This window comes from Marmota flaviventris, chromosome 2 (genome assembly GCF_047511675.1).
Source record: "Marmota flaviventris isolate mMarFla1 chromosome 2, mMarFla1.hap1, whole genome shotgun sequence".
Classification (NCBI taxonomy): domain Eukaryota; kingdom Metazoa; phylum Chordata; class Mammalia; order Rodentia; family Sciuridae; genus Marmota; species Marmota flaviventris.
The window spans coordinates 37,766,455-37,793,245 of record NC_092499.1 but is presented as its reverse complement, the minus strand read 5'-3'; the positions used below and the strand labels follow the sequence as shown (position 1 = coordinate 37,793,245).

Here is a 26,791-nt window from a genome sequence, read left to right as displayed (position 1 = left end):
CAAAACTCAACTCAAAGTGGAACAAAGTCTTAGGCACTAGAACAGAGACCCTTAACCTAATGGAAGAAAAAGTAGGCCCAAATCTTTACCATGTCAGCTTAGGGTCTGACTTCCTCAACAAGACCCCTAGAGCAACAAGAAGTAAAATCAAGAATCAATAAATGTGATGAATTCATACTCAAAGCTTCTTCTCAGCAAAAGAAACAATCAATGATGTGAAGAGAGAGCCTCCGGAATGGGAGAAAATCATTACCACCTGCACCTCAGATAGAGCATTAATCTCCAGGACATATAAAGAACTCAAAACACTTAACAACTTAAAAACAAATAACCCAATCAAAAAATGGGCAAAGGAACTGAACGGACACTTCAAAGAAGAAGAAATACAATGGTCAACAAATATATAAAAAAAATTTAACATCACTAGCAATTAGAGAAATGCAAATCAAAACTTCACTGAGATTTTATCTCACTCCAGGAAGAACAGCAATTATCAAAAATACAACAAACAATAAATGTTGGTAAGGATGTGGGGGAAAGATACATTCATATATTCCTAGTCGGACTACAAATTGGTGCAACCACTCTGCAGAGTGGTATGGAGATTACTCAGAAAACTTGGAATGGAATAACCATTTAACTCAGCTATCCCACTACTCAGTTTATATACAATGGATTTAATATCAGCATACTATACTGATGTGGCCACATCACTGTTCATGACAGCTCAATTCGCAGTATCTAAGCTATGGAAGCAATCTGAGTGTTCTTCAATAGATGAATGGATAAAGAAAATGTAGTAAATATACACAATATAATATCAGTCATAAAGAGATAGATATTATGCCATTTGCCAATAAATGGATGAAACGGGAAGCCATCAGATTTAGTGAAGGAGACAATCCCAAAAAACTAAAGGCCAAATGTTCACTCTGATATGTGGATGCTGACTCACAATAGGCAGAGGGGAGGGAGGAGTGGAGGTTCACACTATTGGTCAGGGAGAAATGGGGATATGGTGGAGAGATGGGAATGGGAATGGGAAAGACAGTACAATGAATCAGACACAACTTTCCTCTATTCATATATGAATACATGACTTGTGTAACTCCACATCATGTACAAATACAAAAATGGGAAGTTATACTCTATATATGTATGATATGTCAAAAAAACATTCTACTCCCATGTTTCATTAAAAAGAACAAATTTTTTTAAAAGCACAGAGATGTTCCAAACGAACAATATTTTTGAGTTCATGATTCTTTCTTTCTTTCCATGCTGGGGGAATCATCAGGGTCATTTATGTAGCAAATGGTAGTGGGTGGGATGTCAGAAAGGTAGATCTCTGAACAGTGCACAAAGACTATTACTTTGGCTCTCTGGCATTGGATTCCAATTCACATGATATCATTCATTTATTAAACAGAATATCATTGGGAGAAAAAAACCTTCTTCCATTTCTGCATGGTTTAAACAAAGCAGACTGCCAAACTGATCCAAAGGCGATGACCTACTGGTTTCAGTTCCTCTGATCAACTTTACAAACAACCAAAGTGATTGGCAGATAATACTTTTCTAAATGACAGCAACTGTGTGTCTCCCATCCCACCAGCTTTTCTTACAGCATCATTTAATGCCCCCTCTTCAGGCAAGGTCTGCCCCTGGCTTTTTACTCTGGGTGGGGTTGAGATTTGTGCAAGCAATGAAATATGGTAGAGTTGATACCACCTGGCTTTAAACTGTGGGTGAAAAAAGAACACAACTTCTGCTTCTTTGCAATTAGAGAGAATGGTCTCTCTGGAGAAGCCAATCATCATGTTGCAAGGAACAAACCCCTTCAGGGAGACCACATTGGCAGAACCTCCTGGAGAGGAAAGGAAGTTCCCAGGTGACAGCCAGCATAAGCATTGACCTGTGAGGCAGGGAGCCTTCAGATGATTCTCCTCTCTGCATCTCAAGACCAGCCTGCTGACACAGAGTGGAGCAGAGACAAGCTATCCTCAGCAACCATGACCAAACTGGGCTTCCTGGGCAAAGGATATGTCATTGTTGTTTTGAACACTGAGCACATGGGTCACTGGGGCACACTGTCTTCAGCATTGCTCCCACCCCATTCTGCCCATCCCTGTAACATCAACCCCACCATCTTATCTATTCACTAATATTTTCTTCTTTTCTGCCACAGCCAAAGAATTTCATCTCCAATATCCTAAGTCTTATGAAGAAAAGGGTTTCAACAAATTATCATCCTTCCATGATCATCATTCAATGAGAACCACAGAAATAAACATATTTCTGAGGCCACAGGACTCACTTTAGCCAATGTTTAGCACCTATAGCACCCCATATTGTGACCATGTGTTTCTGTTTTCTGCTTCTGTGGTCAGCACTGAATCAAGAGTGGTGGGTGCTTAGGTGTGGCTAAAGTCTAACTCAAGCATCAGATCTTGATCAGACAGTGAGGCAAGGGTGAGATCATCTCAGATGAAAAAGCCCCCACACACCAGAAGAGAACACTGGGAGTTTAAAGACCAGGACGACACAACAACATCTTTGACCAGAGAAGCCTTCCTGGGAAGATGAAGCCACTCCTGCTCCTGTTGGTCTTTCTTCTGTGCCCAAGGGCAGAGGCAGGTGAGTGACTATCCCCAACAACTGAAGGCCAACCCCAGGCTCAGCCCTGCTCAGATGCTGCACCCCACCATCCTGGCTTATGTGTACCTCCAGCAACTTTCTGCTTAGCAAGGTAAACCTCACCCAAAGACTGGCAGGTCTCATGGGGATGGAAGCACAAGGGAGGAGTAGGGCAGAAGGCTGGTCTCCATAAGAGGCACTGGGGAACCTTCCCCTTCCCCAGCTCTACCTTTACCATCTGGATAGCAGGATCTTTCACAAAGACATATGAAAAAATAATTCCCCATAGAGAAAGGGGAGAAAGGTGCTGGCTTCTGTGGTCAAGGTAAGGTTCACTAATTTCTAAATTAATGTCTTAAAATCTACCCTCAATCTCCACCTGCTCCTCCAAACTTTATCATTCTCACACTGCACAGGAATGCAGCCATTTGGTCTCAGAGTCATGGGCATTCTCGTCCCCTTAACAGTTACATGTGCCTTGATTCAGCCCCGTGTTCTCTCAGGTCATTTTCAGTTACAGATGGGTGCAATGGCTTTGTCAGAACCCATCTTCCCTGATGCTCACAATCTCACCAGCACTACCCGTCCAACCTCAGCCACAGGATACTCAGGAGCCATTCCTTCACACAGCCAAGACCTTTACTGGGCACCTACTTGGTGTCTGGCTCCAGCAGACAAATATAAAACATGACACAGCATCCTGACTTTATGTGCAGAACCCAGTAGGAGCTCAGTGGGATCTAAGGAGGAAAGAAGACTGAGACACTTCAGAGGAAGGACTGACAAGGATCTGTAGGGACTTTGCTACTTGTTCCAAACTCAAATCCTGTCAGTCAACATTGACATCTAAAGCAAGGACTGCCCTGCTCTTGGTCAGAGGGAGTATCTGAGTCTTGTGGGTCACTCTTCAAGCCAGGAATGCTGCCTGACAAACACTCAGGGCCCCATGTTTGCTGCTGCTGGCTACTTAGACCCTGCCCCTAGGGACATGTATAAGGGCTTGAGCAACCAGGGCTAAATGGCAAGTGAGGAGACCAGGGGCAGGGCCAGAACAAAGGAGCATGGAGAGGGTCTTCTGATGAGGTCAACTTCCTGCTTGAAAAAGTGCTTTTGCACAAATGGAGGGGACCTATCAGACAGACACTTCTGTGCTTATGCTCTGAAGTGGGGGATTCAATAGAAAAACTAAAACAGATATGTGTACTGATGGGACACCAATCAATAATAGTGAGGAGAAGGTAAACAGGGAAGGGGGTAAGGAAAGAAAGGAAATTTCAGGGACCATAAAAGAACAAGGGAAACTCTCCCACCAGATTCCCAGCTCTGGGAATGTCTGGGGACATTCTCTTCAGAGAAATCTGCCTGATGCTCTTGCAATAAACCTGCTGCTTGCTTGCTCTCTCTGCATCCTGTTGGTCAATTCTTTGCTTATCAAGGCCAATGAACCCCGCACCCCTAGATGGTAATACCACCACACTCAATCCTTCCCTCCCTGGAGTTGATCCCAGTCTCCTCTCTTCAGCCTTTGGCTCCATCAGCACCAAGGGCAGGACAGAACTTTTCTTTCAGGCAAAATCATTGGGGGCCAGGAAGCTGTGCCCATCCCCACATGGCATTTCTTTGTATCCAGACTCTAAACACAACAGAACGATGTGGGGGTTTCCTTGTATGTGAGGACTTTGTTGTTAAGGCAGCCCACTGCTGGGGAAGGTAAGTTGACCTTTCTAGAGAAAACTCCACAGGGTTTTTTCCCCTTCTTTGGGGATGAAGACAAGAGCTCTGTGGAGGGCAGGTAAGCTCTGGGGAGAGAGGAGCAGGTCAGTGCAGGTGGCTTGTTATACAAAGGGAACATGGATCAAGGCTGGATGGGAAGGAGGCAGATTTTCCCCAAGAGCCCAGAGTGCACATGTGAGAAATTCAAAGTCTCACCTGGAGACACCTGAGCTCTGTGCATGACTGAGCACACTCCATCTGCTCCAGGAACTGCACCAGCCCTGGCTGCCAGAGACACTCAGCCCAGAGTCCTGTTCCCCTACACGTCCTCCCAACTCCACCCTGCCCGGGCCTAAGCTAACCATTTTTCCTTCAGGGATCCTGAGCTGTATCCCCTGTGACTCTACCTCCCTCTCTGCTCTTGGTGCAGTTCCATCAATGTCACCCTGTGGGCCCACAATATCAAAGAGAAAGAGAGGTCCCAGCCGATCATCCCTGTAAAAAAAGCCTTCCCCCACCCAGATTACAACAGCAACTATTCCAATGACATCATGTTACTGCAGGTAAGGCATGTCATTCCAATGGGTCTTGCACACTTTAATCCTGGAAGATTAAATCCTCATGTCCTTCTGTCCAACCATCCTTCCTAAAATGAAGCCTTCACTTGTCCCAGTGCCATGAAGATGGCAACCCCATGACTGTGTGGATTTTCATGAGCGGTGGGTTGATCAGAATTTCCTTTATCTGCCTTTAGTTGGAAAATAAGGCCAAGCTGACTGCTGAGGTGAGCCTCCTCAAGTTACCCTCAGAAAATTCCCAGGTTACACCAGGGATGGTGTGCACTGTGGCCAGTTGGGGACGCATTGGCCAAAACATATCCACAACGAAACTGCATGAGGTACAGCTTGAAATCCAAAAGGACAAGGAATGTCTCTCTCATTTCAAAGAACCATACAACTCCACCATCCAGATTTGTGTGGGGAACCCAAAAGAGAAGAAGGCTTCCTTTAAGGAAAGTTCACCTGCATTGGCTATTCCCTGCCTTGGACACAGCAGAGTTTGATGAAATCCAGGGCAAAGGGAACTAATCATACCCCTGTGTACTAAGCCTTTCACCAATTCAGTCTCTGGTCCTGGGGTCAGTGGAGACTGACTGCCCTTTGGTCACTTCATGGACAGAGACTTACTGGAGAAGGAGCATCAGTCAACTGGAAGGAATAGTCAGGGTCAGGCTGGAGCCCCCTACCTGGGGAGGGGAGAGTATGGGACCTGGAGCAGGCCTGCTAAGGCTGTCCTTTCTCTGCCCACAGGGAGACTCAGGAAGTCCCTTTGTGTGTAAAAATGTGGCCCAGGGCATTGTGTCCTTTGGGCAAAAGGAGAGGACACCTCCAAGTGTCTACACGGGATCTCAAGCTTTCAGCGCTGGATGAAAAAAACAATGAAATTCTTCAAACTCCAGGCACAAGACTGAGAGGCCTCCAGGATTGACTTTCATCTTCTCTTGAACAAAGTCCCAAAGTGTACTGGGTGGAGGAGTCGAGGGGAGACTGCCGGGTGCTTAATAAACTTTCATCTCTAGAACAGAAGTGCTAGATTCCTCCTTTCTTCACCAGCATAACATTCTGTAAGGTTCTGACTATATGTCCAGCAGGAACTGCTCACATTTATGATTCCTTACATTCTTCCCCTCAGGCACACTCCACCTTCCACCTCTAGAATATAAAACCTTGCTGTGTTGATACTGGCTCCAAATAACTGATCAATGCCAGCTCCCTGCAGCAGGCTGAGTTTAAGCTACCCAGGAAAAAAGGACCCTCTCTAGACAAAACTCATTCCTACAGTGCCATCTTACCTCATTCTGTACCTACTTTCCTGCCCTACCCACCTTCAGGGCCAATATAAAAACACAAAAGAACCCAGATTTGGAAAAGAAATTACATAATTCCCACCCTAATGGTAATCGGTAGGAGCCTTTTGGAAAGGTGTTTCATGCAGGGCTCCCTCTCCAAGTCAGCACAACTGGCAGCTTGGAAGCATAAACAGTTTCAGGAAGAATTTTCAGTGTCCCCAGATGCACCTTAAGTGTCTGTCACTGCCCTGTCGTGGGACCAGAGCCCAGTGCAGTGTCTGGTCTCCTGAGAGCCCATCCTCCCCTCAAATGACCTTCCATCTTAGTCTGAGCCAGCTTCTCTCCATCTCCCATGTCCAGGTTCCCTGGAATCCTGTGAGGATCCAAGCACCCTTTCTATCTGTGTTTACCAAGATTCTTATCCTTGATGAACCTTGAGCACTAGCTCACCTTCTGCCCCATTCATAAAGGACCAGGAGGCAGGGTATGTCCTCAGAACTCTAGTTTCTGAACAGTTGTTTAAAAACAATCCTGAATGATAACTTAGACTTAGAAAATAGCTTTCACCTGGGTCAAAGCCATGTGATTCAACAGAGCCCAACAAAGACAGATCACACTCAGCCGCCTGATCCCTTATAGGCTCTTCCTTTTGGACACCACTGACAGTCTGGCCTCTGGAACAGAACTCACTGATTGGTACTCTGGACTATAACGTCCATCTAAGTGAGACAGCCTGCCTCTGTAGCAGGACCAAAGCAGTATTCTGCATCAACCAATACATCAGTGCTCCTTGAGCAAATACTGTGTGCCAGGCAGTAGGGTCCCTGCAAAGCAGCAGTCATCATGGAATCCATATGGTTTTTCTGTGGCTTTCCTGCATCTGAGCTTAAAATTTACAAGAATCACAGTCATCTTTTTTTTTCAAGATAATAAAACTTATTTGAATTGTCCTGATGTTACATGGTACAGTTCGGGGGTGCATTATCACAGCAGACCCAAGAATTGCTGATTATGGGATCTAGTCTATCATTGGTTAAGAGCATTCCCTCCCAGGAGGCTGGAGGAAGATGGTGAGGGGGAGAGGATTGTGAACAGGACTGTCCTGAGGTAACTTTTTTTTTTTTTTTGATCTCTGATTGTTTTTAATTATCTTAAATCTTATGGTAAAAAATTTTACAAATTTGTACTGATGGGTGTATCTCTTTTACCTTAATCTTTCCATCTAATAAGTTGGCAAAAAGCACCACTACCAACCACCTAGATGTTCCAAAGTATTGTTTCTGAACAGTTGTTTAAAAACAATCCTGAATGATAACTTAGACTTAGAAAATAAAGAATTAAAAAGTAAAGTCTAACTTGTTATTGTATTATGCTGACTTAAAAGCATCTGAACTTATGGATCAGCTACAAAATGTGAGAAGTGTTAAATATTCTTTATTTAATATCATACATAAACTACACTAAAATGTCTTTCCATAAGGAAAGAACATCATTTTAGATACAGGGAATTCTAATTAAATTGGCATGGTCAACAAAAATATAAAGTAGACACTGCTTCCTTATCTTCAACCACTGCCTTTAATAGGGTAATGAACAAAAATTGAAACAAATGTGAATCATGCTTGGTTCTGAGAGAGTGAAGGGATTTCCCCCATATTTAAACATATTCACATAATCAGTTCTATAAAAGTAAATATAAAACCAGTTTTCAGACGTCATTCACCATTTTTGTGAAATACTGAACATTACTAATTAAGTCCAACCATAACTTTAAAAAGGGGAAACAGTGATAGAATTTACTGAAGTGGGAATATAACCAAATATTAATTTAACTACAAGTCAGTTTTACTTAAATCAGGATTTAAGTAAAAATATTTTGTCAGTCATTCATGATCTGATTTCTGGTGTATCACATCAATTAAATTATGGTGCACATAAAAAAGCCAAGAGATATTTCTGTTTGGTAATAAATAAGGCAGTAGCTATTACTCATTAGTGGCTTTTTTGAGGTAAACTATTAGGTCTGCCCTTCTCCCTTCTTCTTAATGCCACGAAGACACATTTTTGTTCTAGGGATGTACTTTTTGGGATTCTCCAAATACTCCATCAGTGTATCCTCTCCCCAGGTGATGCCTTTGTTCTTATTGGCTTCTTTATAAGAGAATCCAGCAGCCTGACCTGTCTTCTGCCCAAACAGTCCATGGAGATTTGGCCCAGTCTTGTGCTTGCCTCCCTTTTCCATGGTGTGGCACTGGGCATATTTCTGAACAAAAATCTTCTTGCCTTTCTCAACATCACCCATTTTTAATTTCTTCTTTCGTCGCTAGCGCAAAGAAAGTTCCCAATCAGAAGCCAGACACCCCACTCTCTAGCCCAAGGACACACTGGTCTGTATCAGTCCTGAAGTAACTTTTTTATTTTAATATTTTTAGTTGTAGATGGACGCAATATTTATTTTTATTTATTTATTTTTATATAGTGCTGAGGATCAAACCCAGTGCTTTGCACATTGCTAGGCAAGTACTCTACCACTTAGCCACAACCCCTGCCCCTGATTTAGCTCTTATGGAGTGAAAATGAACATTGTCAACAAACTCAGATATGAAAAATATTCATATTTTCCTGAAATCTGGGGCCTAACTTTAAGCCTGGGCCAGTGTGAAATGTAACCCTAGTTATTACTGAGACCTAGCCTTCTTACCCACAATTGAACCAAAATAGGCAAGCTTACATCTATGTGGAAAATGGAAGCTCCTCTAATCATCAAGACATCACACTTAAAGTCTGACTGAATTGCTGCATGTTAAGCCAGACTGACAAGGACACACCAATCCAACCCTCAGAGATCTTAGCCAGGCTGGTGGTTGCAGCAGAGAGAGCCTGGGCTTCAGGCTACAGTCAACACTTTCCCCTTCCTGCTCCATCACACTCTTTTAGTTTGGGTAAAGCATCTCTCTGCAATCATGATATCCTCAAAAGATGGAATCTTCATCTCTTTGCCCATCGAGCCACTCTCTGGCTTAATCTCTTTCACAGCACACAACTTTTTCAGACACACACCAAAAAAATAAATAAATAAATAAAATAAAAAACCTGCTGAGACAGATACACAAGAAGAACTTGGTTTTCTGCATGTGACAGAAAGCACAAAATGAAAAGAAAAAAATTCAGGCATTTCAAAAGATTACAAACAGGGCATACATTTTCAAATTGGGTGATGCATTTATTTATAGGAATATATTTTGTGACTAGAGTGTATGAAGATAATAAGTGTCACAGGCCCAGAGTCTCCTTTAATGGAAAAAAAAAAAGCCTAAAAATGAAATATCTGACCCCAGTTGGGTCACACAGCCAGTTTCCCACAGAGCAGTGCTAGGCCCAGACCTCCCAACATCAGAGAAGGTCTCTTTCAGTCACGGGATCAGTCCTCCCTCAACTCCTCCTCAGGGCCAGATGCCTTCAAGACCATCTGACACTACCTAATGGCAGTCATCAAGAATACGAACAATAATAAGTTCTGGAGAGAATATGGAGAAAAAGAAACTTTTTTACACTGTTGGTGAGATTGTAAATTAGTACAACCACTATGGAAATGAGTATGGAGGTTCTTCAAAAGTCTAGAACCACCATATGACCCATCTATACTACTCCTCAGTATATATCCTGAAGAATTAAAGTCATCATACTACAGTGACACATGCATACCCATGTTTATAGCAGCACAATTCACATTAGCCAAACTAGAAACCAGCCTAGGAGTCCATCAACAGATAAATGGAGGAAGAAAATGTGGTATATAAACACACTAGAATTCTATTCAGGCATAAGGAAAAAATGAAATATTTTATTTGCCCAAAAAATGGATGGAACTAGAGACCATTATCTTAAGTGAAATAAGCCAAACTCAGAAGGTCAAGGGTCATATATTTTCTCTCAAATGTGAAAGCTAGAGAGGAAAAAGGAAAAGAAAGTTGGAGGGGATAAAGATCACATGAAAATCAAAGGGAGATCAGGAGAGAAAAAACGACCACAGGAAGAGAGGAGGAAAAGGAAGGGGGAATGCTGGGGAGTAATATTAAATAATATGGTTATATATAGTGTGTGTACAAATATGTAATAACAAATTCCATCATTACGTACAACTATTATACATCAATATAAAAATGTGGAAAGAGCAAAAAGGAAAAAAAAAAACATCTGATACTAACCCCACATGAATTTCTAGCCTCCCAGCCAAAGAGCTTTTCAGCATCTGCTCAGAAAACTCCCTGGAGAGGAAGCTCCTGGCTTGCCAGTCAGCTGCTCTCTGGTAGCTCTAGGCTAAGCGCCTACTCTAGTTGAGCTGCTCACTGGGAAGTTCTCAGCTTGCCAGCTTCCCAGTGCCCTGGACTGTAGGCAACACTGGCTAAATTACTTAACATGTTCTCTAGCTTACAGACAGGGTTGGCTATCTAAGTCTCCATTCCTTAAGTGATTTCTTTCCAAAAGTACAGTCTGGAAAGAAGGAAATAAAAAGAATAACGTTACAGTGAAAATCTGATAAACTACTACCTTGGCCATGTGACGAAGGTCAATGTCAACATTCATAAAGCATGTTGATATCATTATCCAAAGTACATGTATGAAGAATCGAATTGGGTGTCAACATACTTTATATACAGAGATATGAAAAATTGTGGTATGTATGTGTAACAAGAATTGTAATGCATTCTGCGGTCATTTTTTTAAATCCACAAAAACTAAATAAATCATGTTGATAATATGTAACCTTGATTTGGAGAGATGAAGATGGCATTGACCTCTGTAATCTTCCTCCCAAACCCCATAACTCTGCTCCAATTATAAGAGAAACATGAGACAGATCCCAGTACAGGGACATGCTACAAATTCCTGACCAGCATCCCTCAAAACTCTCAAGGTCATTAAAAGCAAGGGGTTCGAGAACTATCACAGCCAAAAGGAGTCAAACTGTAATGTAGTATCCTGGAAGTGATCCTGGATCAGAGAGGGTAAAAACTGAAGAAATCTGAATGAACTATGAACCTTCTTAACAATAATTGATCAATAGAAATTCATTTATGTAACAAATATAGCATACTAATATAAAATATTAATAACCACAAAATTAGATATGGAGTCTATGAAAGCTTTGTGTCATCTTCACAGTTGTTCTGTTAATCTAAACTACTCTAAACAACAGTTTATTAAGAAGTAAAATAACCCAGTAAGAGGAATGCTCTCTCCTTAGAGAGGAATGTGCTCCATATATTATACACTAAAGCTTAAAAGACTTCAACATAGCAGAAAAATACACCAAAATTTTTGTTGCCACTAGTGATCTTAATTTTTGGTTGCTTCACTTTAAAATACATAAATAAAATCACATGCTACTTATTAAAGTATTTTAATACTCTTGTGAATTGCTTATCATGTTTTATGTTAAGTGACTAAATATAGAATATCAAATAGCATATTTAATATTGTCACAACTATTCAAAATATATGTTATAGAGGAAAATACACAGGTGTGTTTAACCCAAAGGAAACTCATTATAACAAAGATCTGCCTCAAAGATATCTTATAGACTATTAGATATTTTCTACCATTTTTCAATACAAAGGAATCTTATTCTCAAAACTTCCACGTAGGAGGAAAAGACTAAACTGAAATAAGAAGTGGTTTAATGAATGTCTGACACTGATCAGTGTGCTTAGAAAATGGGAAAATGTCCAGATATAAAAGTCATGCATATTTATCATAAAAAGCTAGTTAAATATGGAATATGTAAATGAGAAGAGCAAAGTTTTGGGAGCATCAACATTAATGCTTAAGCATGTCTCCCGCATAGGTGTTGGTAAGATACTTTGTCTTTGGAGCAACTGGAATGTTGATAGTTCTTTCAGTGACTTCTTCCTATCCAATCAGGCCACTTGATTTTGATAGCCTCAATATTCATTTTAATCCAATGAATATCAAGTCCAGGACTTTTGTTCAAAACTGAGATATTAATTTCAAAGAGGAAATTCTAAACATTTAGAAAATATGAGGTTGTGGTGGTGGTAAGACAGGAAGGATTACTATTTGGGTTTTTTGGATATGTCCAACTCCACATATTCCTAGGGCAAGTCAAAACCTCTCTCATTACCGAGCACATTTCACCAGAGCCCTGGCCATCTTTTGCTCTGAGCACAAATTTTCAGTCTGTGCCAATCAATTATCAGCTTTTCAAGGGCGGGATCCATGTCTCTCTTATCCATGTATCTAGCCTGCTAAACAATTATTCATGATCTTATTAGGATGGAAAAAGACCCAAGAGCTGAGAAAAGAGGACTTTCTTGGTTCCGTTCAGTCAGAGGAGGGTCTCAGCCTCTTCCAGTAGTTGCAGCCACAACCTCATCACCCTCCACCTCCTTGTTCTTTATTCTTCCTTTGGCCTTGTGACTCAGCAGTAGAGATGTCAATGTGGTGACAGTGTCATTTTCACCTAAACCAAACCAGAGTACCTCTACAAACCAGCTTGCACCATAACACCCATCAAAACCAAAGGAGCACAGGTCTAAGATATCTGTGAGGTCGCTGAGCTCACACCTTCTTCGTGTGTCGATTGGGTTGGAGTAAGGGATTTGAGCCCACTTCTTTCTTCTGCCTTCCCAGGCCCCTAGTTGCTCCCCTGTCTTGGGCAGCACCCTCCTCTAACATTCCACTAGTCCTGGATCCCACGAGCACTGGACAATCCACACCTTCTCCTCCAGGGGCTTTGTCTGCTCTCATCTGAGCAGCTCTGACCCAGGCAGTTTTCTGGAAGGAGCCATCACTCCTGCTCCTATTGACCTTTCTTCTGGCCCTGGAGCTGAGTAGGGAGTGACCATCCTATTCCAGAAACCCAAGCCCATCTCACAAAATCCCCTGTACTCTGGATTTTTCTACTCAGCATGGGTCAGAAATTTTCCTCAACCTGAAGCCAGGGACTTTCTGAAGCCCAGTTTCCATCCCAAACCCTCACTAACAAGTCTGTGGCTGGCTAGAGACTCATCAAGAATAGCAGAAGGTAGGGTATTTTCTAGAAAGTTTACTAGGTGTTAACCTTTCCCTGGACTTTTTCCTCCATTATCCACAGAGTGGGTTATCCTTAAAGAGAAATTTGATATAAAGATCCAAAAGATAAATAATTCAAATCCTTCACTCCAACCCAAGAAAGGGACCTCAGACCACCAGCGTGCAGTTCAGAAGAGGTTACTGAACCCAGCTTAAGAACCAGTTGCATTACTCAGTGCTATCCCCCACGTCCTAAAAAGCCAGGATGCAATTGATCTTAGTAACAACATGACTGCATCCAACTTTTCCATAAACTTGTCTCCCTACTAGGCCTTTGCAGTTCAATTTTAGTTGGCCTCTCCACTTCTTTCTTCTGCCTTCCCAGGCCCCTAGTTGCTCTCCTGTTTGGGGCAGAATTCTCTTCCAACATCCCACCAGTCCTGGATCCCACCAGCACTGGACAATTCCAGAAATCCCACCACGCCCTCTAATTGGAGGTCATTCGTTCATGCAGCTATAAATATTTACAGAGAACTCAGTATGTGTTAAACTCTAGAACATGAAGACTTTAGAAAATCTAATGCCATAAGTCATGGGTAGATTAGAAGATGGCACAACATATCTCCATATATGTGCTGAAAGCAGGGCAGAGGACAGTGTCCCCCTGTTTCATTTCAAAGTTCTGAGGTTTGAGGATCAGAAAAAAAGTCATTTTGCCTATAAAGAGTGCTGCCTACAGAGCCTATCACTCATCCCTGCTGTCTACAAGCACTATAGATTCCACCCTCAAACACCACCTTTCTTCCTGACCACAGCTGATCCCACTCACCCATCTTTTCTTTCAGAAGAGATCACTGGGGGCCATGAGGCCAAGCCCCACTCCTAACCCTACATGGCCTTTTTTTAGTTCCTGGATAAGAAAGATAGAAGAGGTGCTGTGGTATCCTGGTGCAAGGGGACTTCGTTCTGACAGCTGTTCACTGCCAAGGAAGGTGAGGAACAGCAGCAAGCCCACACATCCTGAGACCCCCATAAGGATCCTTGTTCTCTCCCAGATACCACAGACAGCAGGAACTTCCAAGGTGCTGGTTACACAAGCCCCTGAGAACTCATCAAAAGCAGGACTGGGGAGATGAAATGAAAGGCTGAGAGATAGGGCAGGTAAGCTCTGGGGTCAGAGGGCAAGAGGTCAAGGCAAGCGGCACAGTTGAGAAGAGAGGGACCACAATGGACAATTAAAGCTGTGGTAGAGGTCGAGAGCATGCATTAGGGCCCCAGTGCAAACTTGAACAACTTCACAATTCTGACTAAAAGCAAGAAAGGGCCCCTGGAAGTCCTACTTCAGGGTCCTTGAGAGCAGAGGGTACAGCCCCTCAGCTGGGGCCTACTTCCTCAGTTTCCCCTCAGCTGCAGCCCCAACCTGCCCCTATTCTAGCCTGCTCTTCACAGTTCCTAGCTGTATTCTCTGTGATTCAACAACAACCCCCATCCCCACTCTGCTCTCTGCATAGCTCAGTAAATGCCACCCTGGAGGCCCACAACATCACAAAGCAGGAGAGGTCCCATCAGATCATCCCCTGAAAAGAGCCATCCCCCACCCAGACTAAAATCCTAAATGCTTCTTCAGTGACATCGGGTTACTGCAGGTAAGGCCCTGCTCCTGCCCTCCCTAGTTCAGGTGTTCCGCAGGTGTTACTCCTCCCACTGTGACATTGCTCCTTGCCTCCCTTCCATCCTGACATCATGGTGTCCAGGCCCAGAGACCATTTCCTAAACTGGACTCTGTTTCTGGTGCCCCTCAACTGAAGAAAAAGGCCAAGCAGAATCCTGCTGTGCAGCCACTTGGGCTGCCCAGGGGCAAGGACAGGATGAAGCCAGGGAATTTGTATCTTATGGCCAGCTGGAGGATGATGGACCAATTGGCACTTGAGTGACTCCACTTTAGGAGGTAGAGCTGACAGTGCGGGAGGACCTAGAGTACAAATCACTTTTCTGCCTTTACGACAATGCCATCAACATTTGTGTAGGGTAGCCCCAAGAAAACAAAGACTGGCATCAAGGTGAGTTTCCAGCATTGCACAGACAGAACTCAGGGAAAGAGGAATTTGGAGTAGGTCTGAGGTATGAGAATGCCCAAATCCTCATGCCCCTAGCTCAGAATTTGGGCCACCTGGGTTCCCCCGGAATCCAGTCTTCAGTCCACTCCCTGAGTGGATCAGGAGTGGAAGGTGAGGGAGGATCAGTCATCCCAAAGGAGAATATCCCTGAGGATTGCAGAGAAGGGTGTGGCCTGAGTGGAGCTGGAGAGAAAACTCAGGGTCAGGCCTGGGAGTGAGAGGGGCAAGTGAGTCTGACCCTGGCCCCCATCCCACACACACAATTCCCTAACAGGGACCACCCACCCCTAGGGAGGCCAGGGGACAGTGCCAGGAGGGGGCCAGTTTAGCAATTCTTCTCTCTGCCCACAGGGGGATACAGAGGAGTCCCTATGTGTGTAACAGCATGGTCCAGGGCACTTTATCTTATGGACAGAAAACGAGACCTCTTCAGAAGTCTTCACCAAGGTCTCCCACTTCCTGCCCTGGATAAAGAAAACCACAAAGGACCTCCAACAGCAGGCATATGGCTAACCTTCCTCTGTGCCTGACCATCTTTTCTGAGGCAGAACAAGAATTCAATGGGGGCGGGCAGGATTGCAATAAATGGAACTCTAGAATGAATGTGCCTGAAGTCTTATTTATTCATTGAACCACTTTCAGTCTGCAACAGCATTGCTCTAGGCAGCCCTCTACCGTCAGTTCTGGGTTTCCCTTCCTCTGTTCTCCCCCAGCCCTCCCTCCTCCCTGAACTGCATGATGTACAGTTTCTCAACAATTTTTCCACCACACACTTTTCTTTTATTCTCAGCTCTACAAGGTTGGCTTCCCCACTGCACAGATGGGCATCTGCAGCATTAGAGGTGTACTCATATGCTCTTTCACACACTTTTCATACTTTGCCCTCAAAAGATGAATCTCTCTGGCCATCAGGAATTTCTTATCATCTCTAAGCTAACCACCTTTATCAAGCCCCCAACACTTTGGCAGAGAATAGAGGCAGGGAAATGGAAAGGGGATAATTCCAGGGACCCAGGAGACCAGGGACCGTGCCCAGTTTCCTGTTTCCCAGGCCTTTCTCTCCAGTGGGACAGACTCCTCCCACCATCAGAGTGTCTGCAGCTTACAAGGCTGAAATGTCCCTCCAATGAACCTCAGGCTCACTCAGGCCCCATTTTCCTGCCCTGCCCTGGCCCCAGCACAGAGCTCAGTCAATCTTCCTCCTCTCCAGCTGGCCTTTCCACACTAGCCCCTGTTTTCCTTCCAGGTTCCTCTAGCCACCAGCTCCTTTTCCTTCCAGCCCACCCTGGTTCCAGTCAGCCTTTCTCTCATCTCCTTAACAGAGTTCTCCTCTACTGATTGTTCCTAACAGATTTGAGCTGACAACACACCTGATGCTCCCACCTCCCACCTGGGCAGGGCTGGACCAGCATCTTCCAGAGGCCCAGGCGTGGCCACCTCTGGTGGAGTCACTCAGCAACCTCAGCCCCTTTCAGCCTGGCCCATCCTGGGAACCCAGACTCCCCCTGCTGGCAACCTGAGGTTATTGCGGCCTATGAGCCATCCATTGATGGACACGGATTGATCTCTTTTATCTTTATAACAGGCACACAATAGACTATGTCTTCATCTTTGGAAGCTTAGAATAATGAAAATTTTTCCTCTAAATTTTCCTTGCACCAGACAAATCAAATTGGCACAGATGGATCTGTATTTGGAATCCACAAGAAATCTTGTTTTGAAAATAATTGAATTATCTGTATTCTATCTGTGTTGTGCATGACAACCACCACCACCCCCAAAAAAATGCTACAATTCAAGTATGAGACAGTTCATTGTGACCAAGATGACCTTATTCAGTATCCTGTATCCACTAGCTGGGTGTGGTGGGGCACATCTATAATCCCAGCAACTTTGGATCCTGCGGCAGGAGGATCTCAAGTCCCAGGTCAGCCTCATCAATTTAGTGAGGCCCTAAACAAATTAGTGAGACCCTGTCTCAAAAAAAAAAGGGCTTGAGATGTTGATCAGTGGTTAAGTGCCCCTGGCTTCAATGCCTGGTACAAAAAAAAAAAAGTCACTGGTGAGTTACATGTAGACAAACATTGAATCAAGTGAGACCAACATCAAAAAGTAGAGCAACTTCATTATAAAGAATAACAAATAAAATTCATGGATATGATAAAATAAGTTTAGCACATTGAAAAACAGGAAAACAAATAGACATAATTCTCTTACAATAGTCGATGGCCAACTACGAAGTCTATCCCTGAGAATCACAACACTGGTAGCAGCACAGGTGACAGAGGAGTTAAATGCACAAGCAGAAATGAACAAGTGGATATTAGAGGGTGCAGGAGCTTGCAGCAATCTCTCAACAGAAATGCAGAGACCACAGAAAGTCAGCACAGAGTCCCAGGATATAAACCTGAGCCAGCAGCAGAGTGTACAAGGTTTTCACCACCAGAGCTAAGGGATGATAGTCTTGTAGGACAGTCCAGATGGTCAGTCTTCCCCTCTATACCAGACAAAAACACTGAGCATAAGATACTTCGGGAAGAAAAAATTTCCTTATAATAAACATAGCACCATGCAGACTGGCCTGCTTTTGATGGTACTTGTTTCTTTATAATGATTTCTATATAAGTTTATGTTTATTTCTCTCTCATGACCTAGTAACTTTCATTTCTAGGACTTTATCTTATGTGTGTGCATGTGAAAGTGTGGGTGTATAGGTGGGTTATTCATAAAGTTGTTCATCACAGTATTAAATTCCAAACTGTAATCAGTACTAATGTCCAAGTAGTAAAATGGTAGTCCATGGCACATTCATCTTATGCATTGTGCAGCCATTAACATTGACATTATCTACTGTTATAGGCTGAAAACATTAATAGGCAAGTTACTTTTAAAAAATACTAATAAACATTTATTAAAAAGTTAAAACTCACTGACTAATGTAAGTTAAAATATTAATAATTTGTGCTTATCTTATTTGGAAGGATTTTCAAAAATAAAAAATAATCAGATTCAGTGTGGACATTTGGAAAATGGAATTTTCTCACCTTGTGCACAAATATCCTTAAAAATTCTGTGCATCTACTCTAGAGGCTGAGGTGAAAGGACAGCATGAGCCTAGGAGTTCAAGATCAGCCTGAGCAACAAAATGAAACCCTGTCTCAAAAACAAGTAAGCAGGGCTGGTGTTATGGCTCAGTGGTAGAGCACTTAACTAGCATGTGTGAGGCACTAGGTTCAATTCTCAGCACAACATATAAATAACTGAATAAAGTAAAGAGGTACATCAACAGTAGATACATAGATAGATAGATAGATAGATAGATAGATAGATAGATAGATAGATTATTTTTTAAGTGAACAAAAAGGGGCTGGAGTATAGTTCAGTGATCAAGTACCTGCCTAGCATACACTAGACCATGGGTTCCATCCCTAGCACAACAAAGACCCTTTAAAAAAAAAAAAAAAAGAAGAAGAAGAAGAAGAGCAACTTTGACCTAGGCATCAGCCACACCAAGAAAACTGGTACTTGTTTCTTTAGAATGATCTCTATATAAGTGTATGAGGTGAAAGGACAGCATGTGCTTGGGAGTTTAAGATTATTCCTTAGAGTTTTGTTACAATAAAATCTTAGGAACAATGGCAATGTCCAGCACTATTTGAGGAACAGTTTTTTAATTGTGTATAATTAAACACTGCGAAATCCTTACAGACTGTTATAAAACTACATTTTGTCATATGGAAGAATGTTCACAGTATGTTTAAGACAGAGGCGATTATAGGTCAGTATATACTACAATAAAATTTTTGCTTATACACATATTTTCCTGGCAGGTGGTTTTCTTCCTACATGACTATTTTTCTAATTCTTTACAATTTTTTTAATTTTTATTTTATTTTTTCTAATTATATATGACAGCAGAATGCAATTCAATTCATATTACACAAATAGAGTACAATTTTTCATGTCTCTGGTTGTACACAAAGTAGAGTCACACCATTCATGTTTTCATACATGTACTTAGGGTAATGATGTCTGATTCATTCCACAGTCTTTCCTACCTCTGTCCCCCCTTCCTTCCCCTCCCTCCCTTTTGCCCTATTTAGTGTTCATCTATTCCTCCCATGCTCCTCCTCCCTACCCCACTATGAATCAGCATCCTTATATCAGAGAAAACATTCAGCATTTGGTTTTTTAGGATTCGCTAACTTCACTTAGCATTATATTCTCCAAATCTATCCATTTGCCTGCAAGTGCCATTATTTTATTCTCTTTTATTGCTGAATAATATTCCATTGTGTATATATACCACATTTTTTATCCATTCATCTATTGAAGGGCATCTAGGTTGCTTCCACAGTTCAGCTATTATGAATTGTGCTGCTATAAACATTGATGTGGCTGTGTCCCTGTAGTTTGCTGTTTTCAAGTCCTTTGGGTATAAACCAAGGAGCAGGATAGCTGGGTCAAATGGTGGTTCCATTCCCAGTTTTTAAGAAATCTCCATACTGCTTTCCAGATTGGTTGCATCAATATGCAGTCCCACCAGCAACGTATGTGCCTTTTTCCCCACAAACTCGCCAAGACTTATTGTTTGTATTCTTAATAGCTGCCATTCTGACTGGAGTGAGATGAAACATTAGAGTAGTTTTGATTTGCATTTCTCTAATTGCTAGAGATGTATTTGTTGGTTGGTTGTATATCATCTTCTGAGAAGTGTCTGTTCAATTCCTTGACCCATTTATTGATTGGGTTATTTGTTTTTTGGTGTTAAGATTTTTGAGTTCTTTATATACCCTAGAGATTAGTGCTCTCTCTGATGTGCATGTGGTAAAAATTTGCTCCCATTCTGTAGGTTCTCTGTTCACTTCACTGACAGTTTATTTTCCTGAGAAGAAGCTTTTTAGTTTGAATCCATCCCATTTATTGATTCTTGATTTTAATTCTTACACTATAGGAGTCTTATTAAGGAAGTCGGGGCCTAATCCGACATGATGGAGATTTGGGCCTACTTCTTCTTCTATAAGGTACAGGGTTTCTGGTTTAATTCCTACTCCTTGATTCACTTTGAGTTGAGTTTTGTGCATGGTGAGAGATAGGGGCTTAATTTCATTTTGTTGCATATGAATTTCCAGTTTTCCCAGCACTATTGTTGAAGAGGCCATCTTTTCTCCAATATACATTTTTGTTGCCTTTGTCTAATATAAGATAACTGTATTTAAGTGGGTTTGTCTCTGTGTCCTCTATTCTGTATCATTGGTCTACAAGTCTATTTTAGTGCCAATATGAGGCCCGTTTTGTTATTTTTGCTCTGTAGTATAGTTTAAGGTCTGGTATACTGATGCCACCTGCTTCACTATTCCTGCTAAGGATTGCTTTAGCTATTCTTGGTCTCTTATTTTTCCATATGAATTTCATGATTGCTTTTTCTATTTGTCTGAAGAATGTCATTGGGATTCTGATTGGAATTGCATTAAATCTGTATAGTGCTTTCGGTAGTATGGTCATTTTGACAATATTAATTCTTCCTATCCAAGAACAAGAAAGATTAATTTTAAATTTTATGTATTATTTAAATAACTCAAAAGACTGTTTACTAAATATACCTTGGGTTCTAAAATGATATCCACTAACAAACTTTTAATAAAATGAGGGGAAATGTTTATGTTAAACAATTTAAAATACAGGATTCAAAACTGAACATGTTGTGATCATCCCGATGTAAAAATATACAAAGAATAAAATCTAGATAGAAACATCTCTATTAACAATGGTCAGTTAGGTAGTGGGATTGAGACTGATGTATTTCTTCTTTCATGTTTTAATTTATTCAGTATTTTAAATGCTACAGTTATTAAAATAACTTTACTTAAAAAGAATACTTCATGTTAGAAAAAAAGTTGTCTTAAGTATATTGGAACATATTAAGACAAACCTAACTAATAGATAAGCTTGAGAATTTCAGTGACTAATACATTAATGTATTTCTTGCTCACAAAATAAGTATTCCTAATGAGTATCTGTCCTCCTTTACTCTTAAGTATTCCAGTCTGAGCAGTAAATTACATGGTTAGCCCATGATTAAAGAACCCAAGCTCAGTCCCCCAAAGGTAGCTTCCCAGTTCCTCAAATTTATCTGCAACAAACCTGGAAAGGGAAGTGCCTAGATGACCGGGCACAGGAGAATGAGCTGGTTCAGATCTGGAAGGTGCCCATGGCATTTCCATTCACATTCCTTTTGCTATAACAGTCACACAGCCACACCTAATTGTGTCCCTTGGAAAGAAAAAGAAATTGTCTTGCTAAACTGCTAGCATGTCTCTACCACAGTGCTTAATAATGTTTTCTGTTTATCAGAAAATGTATCCTCTGATACATTTACATTACAGAAAAAAATAGATAATATTAAGGTGAAAATAAAAGTTGCACAAAATCATCTTCTGGTTGTTGCCCTTTTCTCCCTGCAGAATTAGTGTTGAATCGTACACATGGTTCTACATTCTACTTTTCCCATTTAATATCAGAGGGTGCAAATTTCCCCATGCCACTGAATAGTCTTCTACAGCATAATGCTTTGAATGGCTCGATAGCATGTCATCCCATGAATATATTATATTGCATATCACTCTTCTCCAATTGTTAAATATTTGGTCTGAGCATTTTTGCCCAAGTCTCAGGAGAAATGTCCACCTCCACCTCTTTCTCATGTTGAGCCAGGGTGCTAGGGTCAGCAGCCCAGTCTTAGAAGTAAGCTTTTCTGCCAGAAACCCCTGAGAACCCTGAATCATTTTTTTTAATTAGTCTCTGCCATCTCCATGGTTTCTGGGATGCTTCTTTCCTTGTAACTAAACTAACTGAAGAGTTCTATGCAGACTCCAGAGAATCTGCCACTACAAATCATTATTTCAGGATACCCCGCACCCCCGCAGGATTCAGCCTTGTCTTAGTCAGCTGCTCTTCCCCTCAAGGACCACAACACAGGCCAGGTCTTAGCAGTATCTGGCTCTCAGTAGTCACATATTGTGGAAAGACAAGTGGCTCTGGCATAGCCTTCTCCCGGCACGGGCATTTCATGAAGCAACCACAATCTCATTTGCAGATAACTCCAAAGATGCTTCCAAAATGTCCCTCAAAAAATGATATCAAGATTGCCATGAGGATCTGGAGTGTCACAATAAAACCCAAGTCTTCTTATAAAACCAAGAGGAACTAGAATGATTACTGACTAAAGGAGGATCAAAGGAAGAGAGGGGAATTCAATCCAGCAACAGTTGGCAACTGCCTGCCCAGAGGATTCGCATTGTTGGTGGCTTATGGGGCCCAGGGAGGAGGTGGGAAACACCTGACCTTAATGTCCCAACATCGCAGAGGAGAAAAAACCTTGTAACTGACGGAAATGAAATAAAACAGCCAAAAATAGATGCAACCAACTATGAATATTGTGAAACATATCAGTCTTGCCTATTCAAAAGATCACAATTTTTAATTAAAATTTAAAAATGTTTAAAAAACCATATGTCTTTGTAACTCACTAATATGACACTCTCTTCATTTACTGTGGGTTTATTTGCTAAAGCAAGACCTCCTGGCTTATTGTTTAAAAGTGTCTGCTATGGCTGGCCATTTGTTTTTTCCAAATATATTTAGAATTAATTATACTCTACAATTTAGAGATTCGTTTATCTCATATATCCCCTTATTCATTCAAATATCCTCTCCAACCCACACCCCATGACAGACTTTTTCAATGTTTTGTAAAACAAATGCACATGAAAAGTCCACAAAATACAAATGCATAAAGATTAATTATAATGTAGACACTATGTTTCATGTCAAGAAGCAGGGCACATTCAACACTCCAGAAACCTCTCATATGTTCCCTCCTGGTCAGAAGACTCTCTGCCCCAGAAACCTCTCATATGTCCCCTCCTGGTCAGAAGACTCTCTGCCCTCCAATCTTAGAGTTAACTACCATTCTGACTAGTAGTAACCACTTTCTTGATTTTTATTATGTATTTCTCACATATATTCTCATGTGTGCATTTCTATTCACTATAGTTTCACTTTGCCTTGTTTTGAACTTTATATAAATAAAATCATGCTAAAATTAGTCTTCTTGGGTTCTTTCTACATATGTTGGCATGACTTCTTTATGCCACTGCATGAGGAAATAGCTCATTTATTTTCATAGCTAGACAATATTCCATTGTGTGATTTTACCATAATATTATCATGCAAATTATGATTATGCTGCTGCAGATGGACCTTGCAAGTGTTCTCAATGTGGGGCTATTGTGAATAATGCTGCTAAAACCTTTTTGGACATGTATCTGATAGAAATGTGTGCATGTTTCTCTAGGGTATGTGCCCAGGAGTGAGTGGCTGAACTGGTATCTTGTTGTGCTTTAAATTGGTGCTTCTCAGTATTATTCAGCCGTAATGAAGAATGAAATTATGGCATTTGCAGGTAAATGGATGGAACTGAAGACTATCATACTAAGTGAAATAAACCAATCCCAAAAACCCAAAGGCCAAATATTCTCTCTGATATGTGGATGCTGACTCACAATAGGCAGAGGGGCTGTGGGGAGGTTTACCAGATTGGACTAGGTAGAGTGGGGGGAAGGGAGGAGGGATGGGGAAAAAGACAGTAGAATGAATCAGACATAACTTTCCTATGTTCATATACCACCATTGTAACTCCACATCATGTAAAACCACAAGAATGGGGAGTTATAATCCATGTATGCATGTCAAAATACATTCTACTGTCATGTATGGCTAAAAAGAACAAATAAAAAATAAAAATAAATTGGTGCCTCTCTGGTACCTGGTGAAAGTAACACCTTTCCATAGATCTCATTGGTCACTTGTATTTTCTGTTGGTAAGGGTATTAAAGTCTTTTGCCCATTATATTGTTGAATTGGTTATTTTTTACACATTATTTTAGACATTCTTTGTATAGTTTGAATACTTGTTGGTTATGTGTGTTCTAAGCATCTTTAGACCCATTCTATAAATTGCCTTTTTTCTCTCAACTTTAATGTATCAAATTCATCAATAATTTTCTTTATGATTAATACTTTTTAGATAATATCTAAAATCTTTAGCTATAATGAAAATATTGTTACATTATATTTTCAAATTTTTATTCGCACTTGGATCCATAACTTACCTAGGATGGACTTTTTGATATGGTGTGAGAAAAGATCAAGTTTTCCCCTCCCCCTCGCCCACAGAAAATATGTGACTCTATAGGATACCATAAAGACTTCTATTTTCTGAATACCATTTAATGGGGAGAAAAGAAAAAAAAATGATCTTTTCTCTCCTATGATGGAGGATGCAACCTCTATCACAAATTAAGTATCCATATGTGTATGTTTGTCAGTGTCCATATGTCTGCAAGATCTTTATTTCTGGCCCATTAATCTATGTCTGGGTACCTCACCAATATGACACTATCTTCATTACTGTGGCTTATTTGCTAAAGCAAAGCTCACATCTTTTTCTCTTTCTTTAAAAGTTTCCTGGCTACTGTTGTCCATTTGTTTTTTCCAAATATATTTAGAATTAGTTAATTCAGGTGCAATGAATTTATAGATCAATTTTGGAAAAACTGACATTTTTATAATATTTAGTCTTCCAATTCATGAACATAGAATCTCTATGTTTAGGTCTTCCTAAATGTCTCTTTATTCAATTTAAAATGTTCACCAAAGATGTACTGCATATGTCCCTTTAGATTACATTTTATTCTTTGATCATTTCTATGCCATTTAAGTGTTTAATTAAGTATTTTTTAATACTGTTGCTGTACATGTGGAAATATAATTAATTTTTAACTGATCTGTATCTAGCAATTCCATTGAACTCTTATTAATTATGTAATTTGAGCTGTAGAATTTTTGGATTTTCATTATATGCTAACATCTCTTCAAATCATTACAATTTTGTCTCCTTTTTTCTTTTCTTAGACCTTTCATTTCTATGTCCTGCCTAACTTCACTAGCTAAAATTGTTAGTAGAATATTGAACAGAATAGATTATAATTTGTGCCAGGTATTCTTGTATTGTTTTTTTCTGAAAGAAAAAGCTTTCAGCACTTCACCATTAGGTATACTAATTGCTGTGGGATTCTGTGGATAACTTTTATCAAATTATAGACATTTATTTTTATTCCTAGTTTACTAAAAATATTTTTAATGAATGAGGGTGAATTTTAGCAAATGCTTGTTTATTTTTGCTTCAATTAAATAGTAAAGATTTTTTTAATCAATGTGGTGTGCTACAGCAGTTGACTTTCAAATAAAAAGCCTAGAATTATTAAATTAATAAACTTTAATAAAGCCTAGAATTAATAAATTAATAAACTTTAATTCTTAGGATACATACCAAGGATCTTTTACTCCTTATTTTTTCTCTTCACATGGCCCTAAAATAAACCCAGATTCTTATGATGCATCTTTCTGCTTGTTGATTTATTTGGTTTGCCAATATTTAAAAATGATATTGGCCCATTAGGTCTGCCCTCAAGGTGATGCTAGCCCCATAAAGAAGTTGGATAGCATTCACTACCCAGAAGAAATATTATAGCAGTCTTTTAGTATTTTCTAGAGATTTTTCACTTTATGAGGTTATCAAAACAAAATTCAAACTTTATGGGTGCAGTACATTCCCCTAGAGCAATAGTACCTTTCTATCTGGCCTCAATATCCTTTGAGTTTGGCCTGAAAATCACACTTGCTTTGAAAGTTCTTTGAGACTTTTAAAGTTTTTAGGCATTTTAAACAGTTTTGTTTAAAATGCCTTGGGATTTATCCTAAGAATTAAATTTATCATTCTGCAGTGATACATGTATGTATTTGATTGCTTTTAATAGGAAGGTTGACATTAAATCTTAGAAAGAAAATTCCTTGTGTGCGTCTTTTTTTCTTTCTTTCTTTCTTTCTTCCTTTTTTTGATACTGGGCACTGAACCAAGGGGTACTCTACCACCGAGCTACACCCTCAACCCTTTTAATTTTTCATTTTGAGACATTCGGCCCCCAGTGGTCACAGTTCACCTCCAAGAAGAGGATTCAGCTCTGGTGCCTCATGACCATTGGAAAATATGAAACAATGTCCTCCAGTTCACATAGATGCAGATCCAGCTTTGATTGTCTCACTGCAAAGGGAGCCAACACTCCTGACAGCAACATATATTTCAAGTGCCAAAAGCTTAGAGGCAGGTTGTCAGGAAGCGATTAGGCCAGCACACCTCCATGTTGGTGGCATGTTTACCCTGTCCTCTACTTTTGTAATCGTCTCTGCTACTTCCAAGGTTGTGAGCTCCTGAGCATTTTCCATTCCAGATATACCATCGCAGATATTCTTCTTCTCTCTCTCTAATTGCCCCTTACTTGGGGCAATGGCAATGTCATGTCATTGTTCTGGATGGCA

At 40.8% G+C, this 26,791-nt stretch overlaps 1 non-coding gene and 2 pseudogenes across 1 annotated transcript; 1 reads left to right on the top strand and 2 right to left on the bottom strand.

The window, feature by feature from the left end:
* Positions 1 to 2,582: 2,582 nt before the first annotated feature.
* Positions 2,583 to 5,780, top strand: LOC114079023 (granzyme B-like; annotated as a pseudogene).
* A 2,436-nt stretch (positions 5,781 to 8,216) lies between these two features.
* Positions 8,217 to 8,501, bottom strand: LOC114079024 (cytochrome c, somatic pseudogene; annotated as a pseudogene).
* Positions 8,502 to 16,131: 7,630 nt separating this feature from the next.
* On the bottom strand, positions 16,132 to 16,209 carry LOC114079047 (small nucleolar RNA SNORD55/SNORD39). Its single transcript, XR_003580429.1, has one exon. It is a non-coding gene; the product is annotated as a small nucleolar RNA SNORD55/SNORD39 (small nucleolar RNA).
* Positions 16,210 to 26,791: the final 10,582 nt, after the last annotated feature.